This window comes from Arvicanthis niloticus, chromosome 12 (genome assembly GCF_011762505.2).
Source record: "Arvicanthis niloticus isolate mArvNil1 chromosome 12, mArvNil1.pat.X, whole genome shotgun sequence".
In the NCBI taxonomy this organism is placed as follows: domain Eukaryota; kingdom Metazoa; phylum Chordata; class Mammalia; order Rodentia; family Muridae; genus Arvicanthis; species Arvicanthis niloticus.
Window position 1 is genome coordinate 16,333,119 of NC_047669.1, and position 15,011 is coordinate 16,348,129.

Sequence of the window (15,011 nt, forward strand, 5' to 3'; positions counted from 1 at the left end):
CTCCCCAGCCACAGCAGTTCAAGCACATGAGCCTAGGGGGAACATTTTACATCTGCTTTGTTAAGGCAACGATTGCTGTGATGAAACACCACAAGACAGCTTAGGGTTTGGGGGGAGGGAAGGCTTTATTTGTCTCATGCTTTCACATCGCTCATCATCATCCACAGAAATCAAGACAGGAACTTAACAGAGCAAGAACCTGGGGGCAGTTAATCAACAAGACTTCTTTGCCCAGTACAAGGCAAAAGGAAGAAGCCACCATTGGCAAAGAGTCTCCAGGTGGTGGCGAAGGCCTTTAATCCCAGCACTTGGGAGGCAGAGGCAGGCGGATTTCTGAGTTTGAGGCCAGCCTGGTCTACAGAGTGAGTTCCAGGACAGCCCAGGACTACACAGAGAAACCCTGTCTCGAAAAACCAAAGAGAGAGAGAGAGAAAGAGAGAGAGACTCCAGAAGACAGAAGTTAGGAATTCAGTGGAGTGGAACTGTGATTAAGCTGGCTCCTGGGGCCACTGGATCCTCCCCTCCACCCCCAGGAGCATGGAGATGGCAAGACCTCCCCTCAAGGAGAAAGCACGTCCTGACTCAGCTGTCTATTTTAGGAAAGGGTGAAAGAGCCTGAAACCAAGGGAATGTGTAAGGAGGCATGGACTAGCAGCACAAAGTTATGGTCAGCCCTGAGAGCAGACACCATGGGATGTGTGGGCTTTATTCTTAGTTCATGGCCAAGAAGCAGGAAGTTGCCCTCTATACAAGCCTTGGTATTGAGCTAAGCCTTTACTTTTGGGACTACCTGAGTATTCAGTATAGTTGCTACATTAGCTACTTCTGCTACCTACTCCCTCCCCCCATGTGGGTGGGCTCTTTATCAGACTTTCTCTGTCCTAGATACTCTGAATGCAGTCACCCAGAAATAAGGCAAATGAACTATTGAAATGTCATTGAATCCTCACACCTAGAAATGTATCGGTCACTTCTGTAAACCCTGGAGTATTTATGCCACCACCTCTTTCTTGGTTTCTTTCTAAAGTGGCTACTGGCATGCAGTTCTATCTGCAAGTGGTCCTGGGACAGCAGTCCCCAGCCACATATTCTCCCCAGGTGTTCCCCACCCTGTGTGTCTGCTCCAGACTCTCTAGGGTTAATCACCTCTATCCATCCCCTTCTCCCTACACTCCTAACCCTTATCTCCAGCTCTCTGCTTGCATATCCCACCCACAGTTTTATTTAACCTAGCCAAAGGGCAACCAGTCTCCTCCTCCATTAAACTGTGCCTTCCCTGACTCTTTAGACAGGCATTGTGCCATGTGCCAGATAGAAACGTGATAATGTCCCGCTTGGTAATGAAGACCCCCATCCTCAGGAGACCTTTACTCAAGTCTCGGGAAGTCACGGCCACCCAAAAACTCATAAGACACCATACCTGGATGCAATCAGCAGAGGTTTATTGGGGAGAGTTGGCTAGCCAACAGTCAAACTGCTCGTCCACACAGGAACAGAATTTGACCCCGGCCAGCAAGCTGAGGGGCTTTTTTATAGCACAGGGTGGGGGAAGGGAGGAATTTTCAAGCGGTAATACATGATTGGTTGCATTTTCTTGCAGTTACACATGATTGGTTGTTTTACAAATTTTGAACATCAGCAGGCTGTAACATCGGGAAGACCTCAAAGGGGGGTGTGAGAGGTAACCAAGAACAGTGGAAAGTTAGCTAGTTCTTGGAACCACCCAGATGACTTGCATCTTTCTCTGTGGTCAGGAATGTATCTTCTTGCTTTGGGCCTTTCCCACCCACAGGTGGGTTTTCTTCCCTGAGGCTTGAAGAATGTTGCTCTTCCCCAATGTATCCCGGGGCAGTGAAGACCTGAAATCTTACATTCAGTTCCGCTTTCTGGAACCTGCATTCTATGTATATTTTATAAAATGGTCTTTATAATTTTTTCACTCTACAGTACAATCAACAACTCAGTCACCCATTTCTACATCTTTTTTTGTCTCATTTTCTTTTGAATCCATACAATTCAGCCCAGCCTCCTGTCTCAACACTCACTGGCTCGTTCATATGCAGCATCTCTGTTCTTACCATTAGCCTTCATTTTTATCACCCACCCCCAGCCCGGTGTGCCATTAAAATCTGATTCTGTATAGCTTTATTTCTCTGTTGATACAAATCAGAGTCTTAACCAGTCTCACATAAGCCTTGATTGGTCTCCCGTGAAACTCCCTTTTATAAATGAAATCACCTTTAACTGGCAGGTGGTCTTCACGGTTATTATCTCAGGTAATCTTCAAGATGTACCAGCCAGGTGGATAAGATAGCCATTGTGTGAAATGAGAAGATTCTCTTATAAAGTAAGCGTCAGATGAAATGGTTAAACCTTAATCCAACAGTTCTTTCCTGACACTGAGCTCCTGAAATGGTTCTAACTGTAGCATAGCATGAATTTCTGGTCCTGTGCACTGTTGATGAGCCACAACATAGGAAACATTTCAAGAAAATTGTGCCTTCGGTTTTTACTTTAGTTCATTTTGCATAGGAGAGTCTGTAGGAGTCACCGCCCCCTTGTAGGAGTCACCGCCCCCTTGTAGGAGTCACTGCCCCCTTGTAGGAGTCACCGCCTCCTTGGATACCAAGTCTCTTGTGCCCTAGCACTGGATACCGGGTCTTCTAGATCCTTTCAGTGCCCAAGGTCAACATGATTGCTTTACTCTTCCTGTCCAAGCATCAGCAATGGTGGGACACTGGAGCCTCAGGATGGAGCCAGTCAACAGCAGGGACCTACAGCAGCCACCACTGCAAGAACAACTTTTACAAAGGAGAAAAAACGACTGTGGGGACAAATTGGGAAAATTCTATGAAACATTTTGCATACAAAATATATATGATGAAGACCTTGGGGGCCTTTGCCTATTCAATTGTTTGGTAGGCGATTTAAAATGTTCTTCAAGGAACACCATTTTGCCTGAATGACTAATACATTCTGGTGATTCACACTTGGTCACATAACAGACTGAGTCTCACAGAATAAGTGAAGTTCGAAGGTTGGCCAAGATGACTCAGCGCATTAAAACAAAAAAACAAAACAAAACAAACAAACAAAAAAAAAAGCCTGCACTGAAACTCTGTCCCATTCCCCAAAAATGCCATTCCTAAGGAAAGGTCCTCTTGTGTTTGTTGCCAGGGGCCCTATTTGTAACCCTATGAGCCCAACAGCATCTTTGTGTATTTCTGATGATGTGGTTGGTGGCAGGAACCCTGTGATTTCCGGACATTGTAGGAGGAAGTGTGTCCACAGAAGACCAGCATGAGCCACTTTGCTAACAGCGCCTGTGATGGGACCAAGTCAGCCCTGGGCAAAGATCTTCACAAGGGAGACAGGAACTGGGATCTAAGGTGAGGAACAGGAGGAGCTTGGCAAGCTTGGCAGGTTCTGCACTGCAGCTAACCTTCCAAGTACTGCAGACTAGAAGATGCACCATTATCTGAAAAGTCTACTAAGAGTCTTCTCTTTTCTCATGGCATCACTGTTCAGGGCCAGGTTCTCTTCATATACTTACCCAGGTTCTCTTCATATACTTACCCAGGTTCTCTTCATATTATTTACCCAGGTTCTCTTCATATACTTACCCAGGTTCTCTTCATATACTTACCCAGGTTCTCTTCATATACTTACCCAGGTTCTCTTCATATACTTACCCAGGTTCTCTTCATATACTTACCCAGGTTCTCTTCATATACTTACCCAGGTTCTCTTCATATACTTACCCAGGTTCTCTTCATATACTTACCCAGGTTCTCTTCATATACTTACCCAGGTTCTCTTCATATTATTTACCCAGGTTCTCTTCATATACTTACCCAGGTTCTCTTCATATACTTACCCAGGTTCTCTTCATATACTTACCCAGGTTCTCTTCATATACTTACCCAGGTTCTCTTCATATGCTTCACCGAAGCAACACTTTTCCACAGAGTGCAAAAGCAGAGAGTTCACTTACCTGTCACCAAGCCAGACACTAAAGAGCATTGCAAAACTGGACACACAATGCACTTCTTACTACCTTTATTTTGATTTTAAAAAAAAAAAAGCGTCATTTAACACATAATTTTATAAACTAACAAGTAAACTGTTGTGGGAAATATTTAAAAAGAACAGCAAGTTTCTACACTAAACCCAGCTACTCTCTGCCCCTGCGTGCTGGATGGCTATGCTCTGGTGGCAACGGCTGGCCTGTTCCTTTCTCATGGGGACTCTCTGACTCAGAGCTCCAAAAGCGACCCAGCTCCCTAGGTTCCCACGGCAGCCCCATGCTTCAAATCCCCCACGGCCTTTGCGGTGCACATCTGGCAAACCCATGCTTTGCTGCCTACCTTTCTCTCTGGAACCCAGTCGAGCCAGCAAGAAGAAAAGCACCACACAAACTTAGTTCAGAAACAATGGTTACTCACTCTCTGGGCACAACAACTAGACTCCTAATCTTTTAAGCCATATTAAATCTAAATCCTCCGGTGGCGAATCCTGTGGATCCACCATAGAAACCAGAGACACTAGTAGCTACACCTTGTCCTCACGCTGTCCCCACAGGTACCTGCCACAGGAAGTAAATGAATGTTCGTTCTGAATGAATGTGTTTACCAGACTGTGGAAACTAAGAAAGATTTTAGAGATTCAACGTTGACCCAGCAAATGAATTCCTGAAGAGGGTGGCAATGCTATTTTCTTGCAGCAATGGTGTCTGAGGCACACCGCCAGGCTTTCCGGGGGAGTCTAGCATCACCCACACACACACACACACCCAGAAGGGTGTAATGAGGAACTGTGGTCCTACAAGAAAATCCAACTGGGTTAGAAGTCTGGAAAGCTATTGCATTTCTATGTAATGCCAAATTCTTCTCTAAGAATTTCATTATTAAAATTTAATAAAAAAATAAAACATTTTCTCATTTCATTAAAAAAATAAAAACAAAATTCTGGTGTGTGCATATGTTGTTGCTGCTGTTGTTCGTTTGGTTGGTTGGTTGTTTAATAAAAGTAAGATTACATATAACTTTCCAAGTTCTAGCATGAGTGTTCAAAAGCACTGGCCAGGATTGTGATACTATGTGGGTCTCAATCAATAGTTGTCTTCAAACCAAACAAGAATGGCACCAGAAACATCAATGGAATCTTGCCCACCTCCTGTATTGCCCATTCAGTGACACTGAATGAAATTACTTTCCATAGATGATGCTTCTGCTGGGCCAAGCCAAGGACCTGCCTGACCTTTGAGCATCCAGCTTCCTGAAGCCAGCCCAAGTCCGGCTGTACAGATGCTGTTCCCCACCCCCACTCTGCTGTGCACTCTGGCTCCTCTCTAGTTGCACTTGTCCGATGCTAGACCCTGTGAGGCTTGGCTCAAGAGTGAACAACACAGCTCTGGAACCCCTGTGGGTTCCAGATGGCCACTGAGGTTATGTGTGGGAGTGTAAGCACCAACCCGGAGGCTACAGTTTCAGATTCTGAAAAAAAACAAAAACAAAAACAAAACAAAACAAAAAAACCCAACAACAACAAAAAAACACCTTGAGCTGCTACACATCTGTGTTTGATTTTCTTAAGGCTATGCCGAGAATCTAGATTCAAGCTTTTTAAGCATAATTCAAATTCAATAAGCGCATTTTTAGCGCAGAGATGTTCGAGGGGTTAACACTTTGAATGCAGAACATAGTGGGTTTAGTTCTGTGATGTTTAGTTTGGGAAGTCCTAGGGATGAATAAAGGTGCCTCAGACCGGGGTCTAAGGGAGATCTGCCATCCCTCCCTTCAAGTGACTGTCTTTTTTCTCTTTTCCTGAATCGCACTTTTCAGTTTAGCATCCATATAGAACTTTATAGTTCTATCTTGCATGTATGGTATTTGGTATTAAATCATTCCCTGGCGTGATTTCACATTGCTACTCCAAACTCGCCCTCATATTCGCTCACCACTAGAGGTAGCATGTGAGAGTAACTGGGGAGAGGTACCGGGAAGAGACACTCAAGTCTCTTTTCAAAGGCGCCCTGTAAACAACAGTTTGCAAGTCGGTGACTTTCTTTTCGTTTCCTTTAATTTGCCTATAAAATAGAAACATGGACTAGTGACCGGAAGAAGCAAGTATAGCAAGGCCTAGTGGAAACCGGATTCTCCAGCCAGCCACGTCGGACCCTGAAGGCAGCATCCGTGGGCTACAGAAGTGGGAAGCAAAGAAGCTGGTGGAGGAGGTGTCAGTGCTCAAGGCCTCCTGGACAGACTCCTTTAATGAAAGACCCTTCTTCGTCGGGGATTATAAGAATATTCATGACCCTTGAGATCAGCAGGTGAGGCTCAGCCCTCCCTACTCATCCTTTGGGCAAACAGTCCAGAAAGCCGAGGTTGCCAAGACGCGAAAGGAACACTGGGGGGTGGGGCACGTTCCTTGCTTCTCTTCCCCCCAGTCTCCTTTTATTTTCAGGGGTGGAGGGGGAGGGCACTTGTCTCGAGGTGAATCAAGGACTGTGTCTTTCATTTCTAAAGAGCAGGCAGCGAGGCCGAGGCAGAAGTCCCGTGACATGACTTGAGACACAAAATGGTATCTTAGCATCGGAGATCCCCTTTGACGACAAGAAGAAAAGCCCTTTTCTTCCCGGCCCGGATTAGGCAAGGAGGGAATTCTCCGGAACATGTGTGCATTGTTTGGTGGAGGGCAGCCAGGCCCGCTGGGGGCTTGCCTCCCAAAGTCAGCCCAAGGAAGCTTGTCCCTGTGTAATTAAAAGGGAATGGGAACAGCGGGGAGTCTTGTTCCAGTGCTGCCCACCAAAGTGGGGTCCCTGGGGGATGGTGTGGCCCAGGAAATTGGCTAAATTAATGGTTATGGAGGGCTTACTGACTGTGTGGGCCCCCGGAGGCAGAGAAGGGCAGGGCAAGGAGTGTCCTCAAAGGTCTTTTGATGAAAGAGGGCGAAGAGAAACACTCTCAGAGCAAGCATGTGGCAGTTCCTTGCCACCTGACTGGGCATCCAAGATACCCTGGGGACACAGCACCTGCAGCTGAGGCCCCTCACCAAAGCACAGTGTCCCAAGGCAATGTGTCAGACCCTCATTTGTCCAGCTGGTTCGGGCTGGCCCATCACTTTCTCCAGCTGATGTTGAGGGGGGTCACAGGTCGTGGCCGAGCCTGGGGACCCTGGAGCTTACAAAGGGGCACAGCTACTTCCCTTGACAACAGAGTGTGTGGAACGCGATCTCTAGTACTTGTCAATGGTTGAGTGTCTCACTTGGAAACAAGGGGACAATAAAAGGAGGCTAGCATGCCTGCCAGTTATGAAAAAGAAACATATTTCTCCTATTTAAAAAAAAAAAAAAACAAAACAAACAACAAAACATCGCTCGAAGACTTTGATGGTGATTTCCTGGTAACTTCAAGAATGTACACATATCCCACCCCCCGCAACCCCACCCCTCCCACCACTACCACTCCGCCCCCCCACCCCACCCCCCATCTCCGCTTCTGCCCCCCGTCTTTTGCAGGTTGTACTACTGAGGACTCCAGGCCACCTTCAGCATCAACAGGGAACTCCCTGACCCCCCAGGCAGCCATAGGCAAGATAACAATAGTTATACAACCAAGTAGTTGGGGTTGGAGTTTCCACTGGCTTTTTCAGGAGAGTAATGAATCTAAGTCAATATTGCAAAGTAGACATGCCTTCTCTGGCTGCGCAAACATTGGACCAAAGACTCGAGTGCCACCGCCATGCTGTTGACAGCAAGGAGATGGCAGCACTGTTGTCTTTGTTATCATGAAGTGCAGCGCACAGAGGCTGGCCTAACACCCTGTGTACATAAAAGGGATGGTGTGTGAGGAAGCCCGTGTATTTGCTCTGCCAATACGTGCCAGCAGCCAGCCCTCAAACATTGTCCCCTCCATGGTTACAGCTGGGGTTGTTGGAAGTATATGCCCCATGGGGCTGTTAAATAGTGGCTGAGGCACGTGCTCTAACTACTGAGCCCCCAGACCCAGGATGTGAACATTCCCAGCACCCCACAGTCCCACTTGTCGTTCTCCCCCCCCCCCCCCCCCCCGAGTTTTAATCTCCAGCAAGGGTAGCTTCTTTCAGAAATAACGTTAGAGAAGTTGTTTGTGTTTTGAGCCCCAAGATTTGGATATTTCCCCGCTGGTGTTGGAAATAAATACCGTATGTGTTTGTCCAGCAGAACGAGGTTAAAGCACAGCCAGGCGGATGCAAACTCAGCTCATCCTCTAATGGGAGCAAGCCCCTCTGGACTCTGGCAGCAGGGGCCCACTCTGATAAAGGGTGGAAGGTGTCTTCCTGGACCCCCCAGGACCAGCATATAGTAGCTGACTTCTCTGTCCCATTTTCAACTTGGGAGACACAGAGGGGCCTGACCACATACATATGTTGTGATGGAATCACAGCTCAAATCTGGACAGACCACACCAGGCCAATGCAGTTCCATGTGAGAGAGGTATATTGGGGAGGGGGGGGCAAGGGGAGCAACAAAGAAGAAGGGAGAAAAGAGAGAGAGGTCAAGAGGGTCTGTCTTTTATTTAGACTGTGACCTAACTGCTCCCAGGTAAAGATGGGAGGTAAACCCGATGGACACTGGGAATGAATGGCAATTGCCATGGCAACAGATACACAGGTCCTTGTGGCCTATGGGTGACATCACCATCATCGCTGGAAGCAACCTGTATCCGTAAAGCCAGTTTCTGATACCAACATCATAGGATTATGTCTGAGTCCATGTTGACACCGCTCAGGACCCATGCTGGAAAGGTGACTGACTGACTGACTGCCAGCTTTCCCATTCTGCCCTGTCTGCCTCTTCTGTCCACACTACTTTCCATCCCTAGAAAATCTGAGACATCACCACCTTGGGAGGAAATCTGATATGTGCAGTCCTGAGTCTGTGTTGGCAGAATTCAAGAAGGAAGTCCCTCTGAACACTATTGTCTGTTCCTGACTTCTTTAGCCAACAACCTTTTCTATGCTGCAGTTGGGACCAGGATGTAGAACAAGAAGGCACACCAGGGGTTCGGACCTGCAAAGGAAGGGAGTTGCTGAACTTTTTGCCAAGTATCTGAAGCAAGCCTCCCTCATCACCACACCCAACCTAGGAGACATTTAAAAGACTTATTGACTCAGTGGTATAGGACTTTTCTTTTTTGTTTTGTTTTTGTTTTTGTTTTGTTTTGTTTTGTTTTGTTTGAGACAGGGTTTCTCTGTGTAGCCCTGTGTTGAGGCCCACACTAGCCCCACGTTGGGTGCCAAAATAATGTTGGGGACTGCACTAGCCCCACGTTGGGGTGGCCAAAAATAAATGTTGCAGCCCAGGCAAAATGTTGAGGCCTGGGCCGACCCACATTTGGGCGGCCACTGTATCCCAGCCCAAGCTGCTGCTCCGGTCTTCAGGTCGGGGGTTCAGCAAGAGCGAGGGTGAGGCCAGATTTTACCTAATGTCTGAGATTCGTCTCTGATGATCCCCTGTACTCTCTGATCTCCGTCTATATTCTCTGATCTCTGGTTCTGTCTTCTATAGTCTGACTTCTAAGCCACGCCTCTAAGTTACACCTTTAATCATGCCCTTAGGTCTTGTCTCTAACTCTGATCTCTATACTTCTAAGTCACACACCTTTAATCTCAAGGTATCTAAACCAAGATTATCTATTAGCTGATTATCTATTAGCTGAGTGTTCTCAGCTGTTGTAGGCTATTGTAATTCAAGTCTCATGTCAGGGTATATGGCTCAAGATGGCTGCAAAGCTGATAGCCGCTTTCTGCTAAAAGTCGGCCCCCAACAGCCCTGGCTATCCTGGAACTCACTCTGTAGACCAGGCTGGCCTCAAAACTCAGAAATCCTCTGCCTCTCAAATTCTGGGATTAAAGGCGTGTGCCACCACTGCCCAGACTTTTCTAGTATGTATGAGGCCCAAGTTCCATCCTCAGCACCACAACAATAATCAAGAACTTTATCAAAGGACAAAAATAATCTTTTCCTACCAAGGATACTCTATCTATCATTTATCCATCCATTCATCTATTTATATCTCTCATCAGAATCTTCTATCTCATCTAATTCTCCCTCGTACATCCTTAATACCCCAGGCTACTAGAGAATTCATCTCATCCCGGGATAACAGCCACCCCATGTCTATGATCATGGTCTTTATGGTACATACTCCAGGTCTGCATTTGAACTGTGTTGCCAATGCTGTGGCTCTGCTAAGGCGCTGGCTCGGGGATGCTGAGGCTCGGGGATGCTGAGGCTTGGGGATGCTGAGGCTCGGGGATGCTGAGGCTCTGGAGACACATCAGCTCTGCACTTGGAGGTCCTGCTGCTGCTGGTTCTCAAATAGAATGCCAAGACACTCCACGGACTAGAGACAGAGAGCCAAACTTCCTCTGACTGCAGGTCTCCACATGTGACCCTTAGCCTCTCAATCATAAAAAAAAGTCATAAATTATTCTGTCCTGAGGCCCTTGCTTCACTTCTTTCGAAAACATGGAGTTGGCAAAACCGCAGGCCTACTCATCAGAGCAGTGGCTCTAAACCTGTGGGTTGCAACTCCGTTGGGGGGTAGAATGACCCTTTCATGGGGATCACATATCACCTATCCTGCATATCAGATATTTACATTATGATTCATAACAGTAGCAAAATTACAGTTAGCAATGAACCACTGAAAAGCACAGATATTTAATTTTGATTCATAATGGTAGCAAATTTACAGTTAGCAATGAGTCACTGGAAAACACAGATATTTAATTTCGATTCATAACGGCAGCAAAATTATAGTTCTGGAGTAGCAATGAAAACAATGTTCACAACATGAAGAACTGCATTAAAGGGTTACAATATTAGAACAGTTGATACCTACTGTACCAGAGGTTCTGAAGGTACGCAGCTGGGGACCCACAGTGGCCCGGGAAGACCTCAGCAAAGATAACAGGAAGATGGCACATTGGCGTATAAAATGGTACTCAACACCATGTTATGAGAGAACCACCGAGGTGTCCAGGAGAAGGACAACAGACAAGGGAATGAGCAGCTTGCTGTTGGCACAGGCCTTTCTTGGGGGGGGGGGGAGGGGTAGCAACTTGTTGAAGGGGGTCTCTGTAAGATCTGAAGCCTGCCATCCTCTTACCAGAGAGGTGGCTACAGAGCAGAAAGGAGATGATGGGAATGAAGATAAAATGTTTCTTTTTGTGGCCCACATTTGACCATTGCCAGGAGTAACTAACGAGTCAGTTTAAGAATGTTGGTGATCTGTAAACATCTCTCCTGGAGGCTACTGCTAGGGATCTCCAGAGCGGTCCAGAATCTAGAGAAACACATTACTCTGCCTACTTCTAGAAACCATATTATTGTAGTTACTGGAACTGTGACGGTTCAGCCAAGGGAAGAGTTTTACAAAATGATTTGGCCCTTGGTAACAATCTCAAGTTAAAAACAAGGAGATGCTGAGAGTTGCAGCGCTGTGCTGTGTCCGGCTGCCACCAGAAATGAAGGATCACAACATCAGCCAGCCAGCTCTGAACCTGCGAGAGGTGGAAGAGAGAAGGAAACTTGAGCCAGATCTCAAAGCAGTGAAGAAATAGATCACCAACCTAAGAGCAGACAACTTCCTCTCCAGGGTCAAAGAAGCCTCGCTTAGACCGGATTTCCTACTGCCAGCCTTGATGCTGACGATCCTCTCACAGAGAAGGAAGATGGGAATTCCGAAAACGAGAGCCATGATCAAGATACTGAGGCCAAAAGAAATTAAGGACAAAGCCGAAGAGCAGGCCAGGAAAAAAAAAAAAAAAAAAAAAAAAAAAAAAAAAAAAAAAAAAAAAAGAACAAAAAGCAGAGGAAGAGAGAAATTCCCATGGAAGATATTCTGACAGGAAACCTCCTTAAATCTCACCAGCCCATCCCAGCCTCAGAACAAGGGCAAGGTTAAAAAGAAGCTAGGAGCTGGGCAGTGGTGGCGTACGCCTTTAATCCCAGCACTTGGGAGGCAGAGGCGGTCGGATTTCTGAGTTCGAGGCCAGCCTGGTCTACAGAGTGAGTTCCAGGACAGCCAAGGCTACACAGAGAAACCCTGTCTCGAAAAAAACAAAAAAAAAAAACAAAAAAAAAAAAAGAAAAAAGAAAAAGAAACTAGGATGACATCAGGTTTTTGGGTTTTTTTTTTGTTTTTGTTTCTTTTGTTGTTGTTGATTTTTTTTTTTTTTTGTAAGAACTATGTGGCCAGAAAAAAGACGAAAGATTTGTAAATGATGCACTGTGATCTGAATTTCACAAAAAGATTATGGAGAAAATATACTAAATAGTACATTTATATGTGTTAATTAAGGAATAAAATGGAAAAAACCCTCTAAAAACAAACAAACAATGAGATCTGCTGACATGTCAAATTCCGTTAAGGCTGTGAAGCATTGGGGTTTCAACTCAACACTGCTTCTTAGACAAACTAGCACCGCCATTCGGAAGCGCCGATGAAAGGAAAGACACATATTGCATGATCCACCAATGCTCGCTTTATTCCTGAATGAGTTGAAAACGTATGTCCCCATGAGAACCTCAACACGGATATGGATAGAGGCTTTATTCATAGTTGCCCAAACTTTCTGTCAACCGAAAGTTTGTTAGAGAATTAGTAGATGAACTGCAGAGCATCCAGACAAGAGACGTGGAGTCTGAAATGTGTATTCACAAGGGAAAGGAATCAATCTTAAAAGAAGAAGGGAAAGATAAAGGCTACATACTATCCAGTTCTTATTATATGACATTCAGAAAAATTCACTACTTTTACTACAGAGGCAGTAAAGGGATGAGAGTTAGGAAAGGGACAGTCGTGGATGGGAGAACACAAAGAGCTTTGTCAAGCCACTGTGCAGGAACACATGTCATTGTGCTCTTGCCTAGCACAAGCAGTGTTTAACACAAAGGGTGAGCCCAAATGATGACCCGTCTTTAGTTAATAATGATGTGCCCATGTAGACTGTAACACACATCACTCATCTGGGTATTGCAGAGGAGGCTATACACGCACAGGGATAGAAGACATATTGAAATCTATGACCTTAATTTTGCTGTGAAATTGTTCTTAAAATCTGTACCGAAAATCACTGGGGTTTTTTTTTTTGGGGGGGGGGGGGTTATTTGTTTGTTTGTTTGTTTGTTTGTTTTTGTCTTGCTATAGGATAAAGACAAAAATAGTTTTGGAGAAGAGGCAGGCGGTAGAATAAGACTGAGGGTGGGACGTCCCTAGACACAGATGCTCCTAGGTTGTACGAGAAAGTAAACTGAGTGAGCCAGTGTGCAGCAGTCCTCCATGGTCTCTGCTTCAGATCCTGCCCTGGCTTCCTTCAATGGTGAACTATGATGTGGAAGTGTAAACCAAATAAATCCTTTCTTCCTCCAAGTTGGTTCTGGTCAGAGTTTTATAGCAGCAACAGAAAAAGCAGGACACCGTGGGGATGTAAATTTGGTACCCAGAACCCAGGTATTGTGAGGCACACCTGTAATCCCAGCAGTGAGGAGCTTGAAGACAGGAGACTCTCTAGGGTTCATTGAAAAGCCAGCTTAGACTACCCAGGAATCTACAGGCCAGTGATAAACACGATCTCAAAAAATGATCGACAGTACCTAAGAAACAGCACCTGAAGTTGACCTCTGACCTTTACAGGCACACCGCACATACACTAATGTGCACATGCATGAACATGTATGCACACATACACATAGCACTTCTCTCTAACACAAAACAGGCTCAAACAGGTCAAGTCAGATATATGGTGGAAGTGGATGGGAGGGCAGGTTTCTTGCCTCTGTTAGCGTTGAGGCTTATGAGATTTTTAGAAAAGAGAATATAAGAATTTGTATGCAGTACAGATTGCATTTAAAAAGATGCTGTCTTGGTTAGGGTTTTATTGCCGTGAAGAAACACCATGACCAAGTCTACCCTTATAAAAGCAAGCATTTAGTTGGGGCTGGCTTACAGTTTCAGAGATTCAGACCATTATCATCATGGCAGGAAGCATGGCAGCATCCAGGCAGACATGGTGCTGGAGAAGCTGAGAGTTCTACATCTTGATCCAAAGCCAAACAGGAGACTGTCTTCAACAGGCAGTCAGGAGGAAATCTGATTCTACATGGGCGGAGATTAGACATAGAAGACCTCAATGCCCACCCCCACAATGACACATTTCTCCCAACAAGGCCACCCCTCCTAATAGTTCCACTCCCTGTGGGCCAAGCATTCAAACATATGTCATGGGAGCCAAACCTATTCAAATCACCACAGATAAAATGATCATTCTCTAAATTAAATGTATAATTCCAAAGTTATGCAAAAATTACCACACACATCTGTTGTAGTAAATCTTCAACCCCAAGAAGCCCGTGCAAAAGCTCACAACTCACTTTTTATATTTATAAGCTGGACGCTTATAAATCTACCAGTACACTAATGTATTTCCCAGCTATGAGATCTCTGGTTACTTGTGGCTTCTCCAGGCCGTGTGGCTCTGCTTCATCTTCCTTCTACCTCTTCTTCCTCTGTCCTCCCCTAACCTTCCTCCACTCTCTAAAACCTCCAGCCCCATCTGTCCCTTCCACTGTCCAATCACAGAGACCAACCTTTATTTGACCAATTAGAATGAGAGAAAGATTCACAGGAAATCGCCTGAGTATGTGATTCATTCAAGAGGGCAGCCCCTCTGGAGGAAGCAGAATTGACATCAGAATACAAACAGCACCAGGGCAACCCACACCACATAATCACCATAATCCCAAATATTTTCCACCTAAGCTCCCAGTTGTTAAAAGTCTACTACACTTTAAGCCACAGGATGGCTGGGCAAGTAAAAGCCTTTGCTACAAAAGTCTGACAGCCATGCTCAACCCTGAGACTCCACATAAAAAGCCAAAGACAGTGGCTATATCAGTAGTTCCAGATCCTACAGTGACATAGGAGGCAGAGACGGGAGACTCTCCTGGGAGACTGTAGACT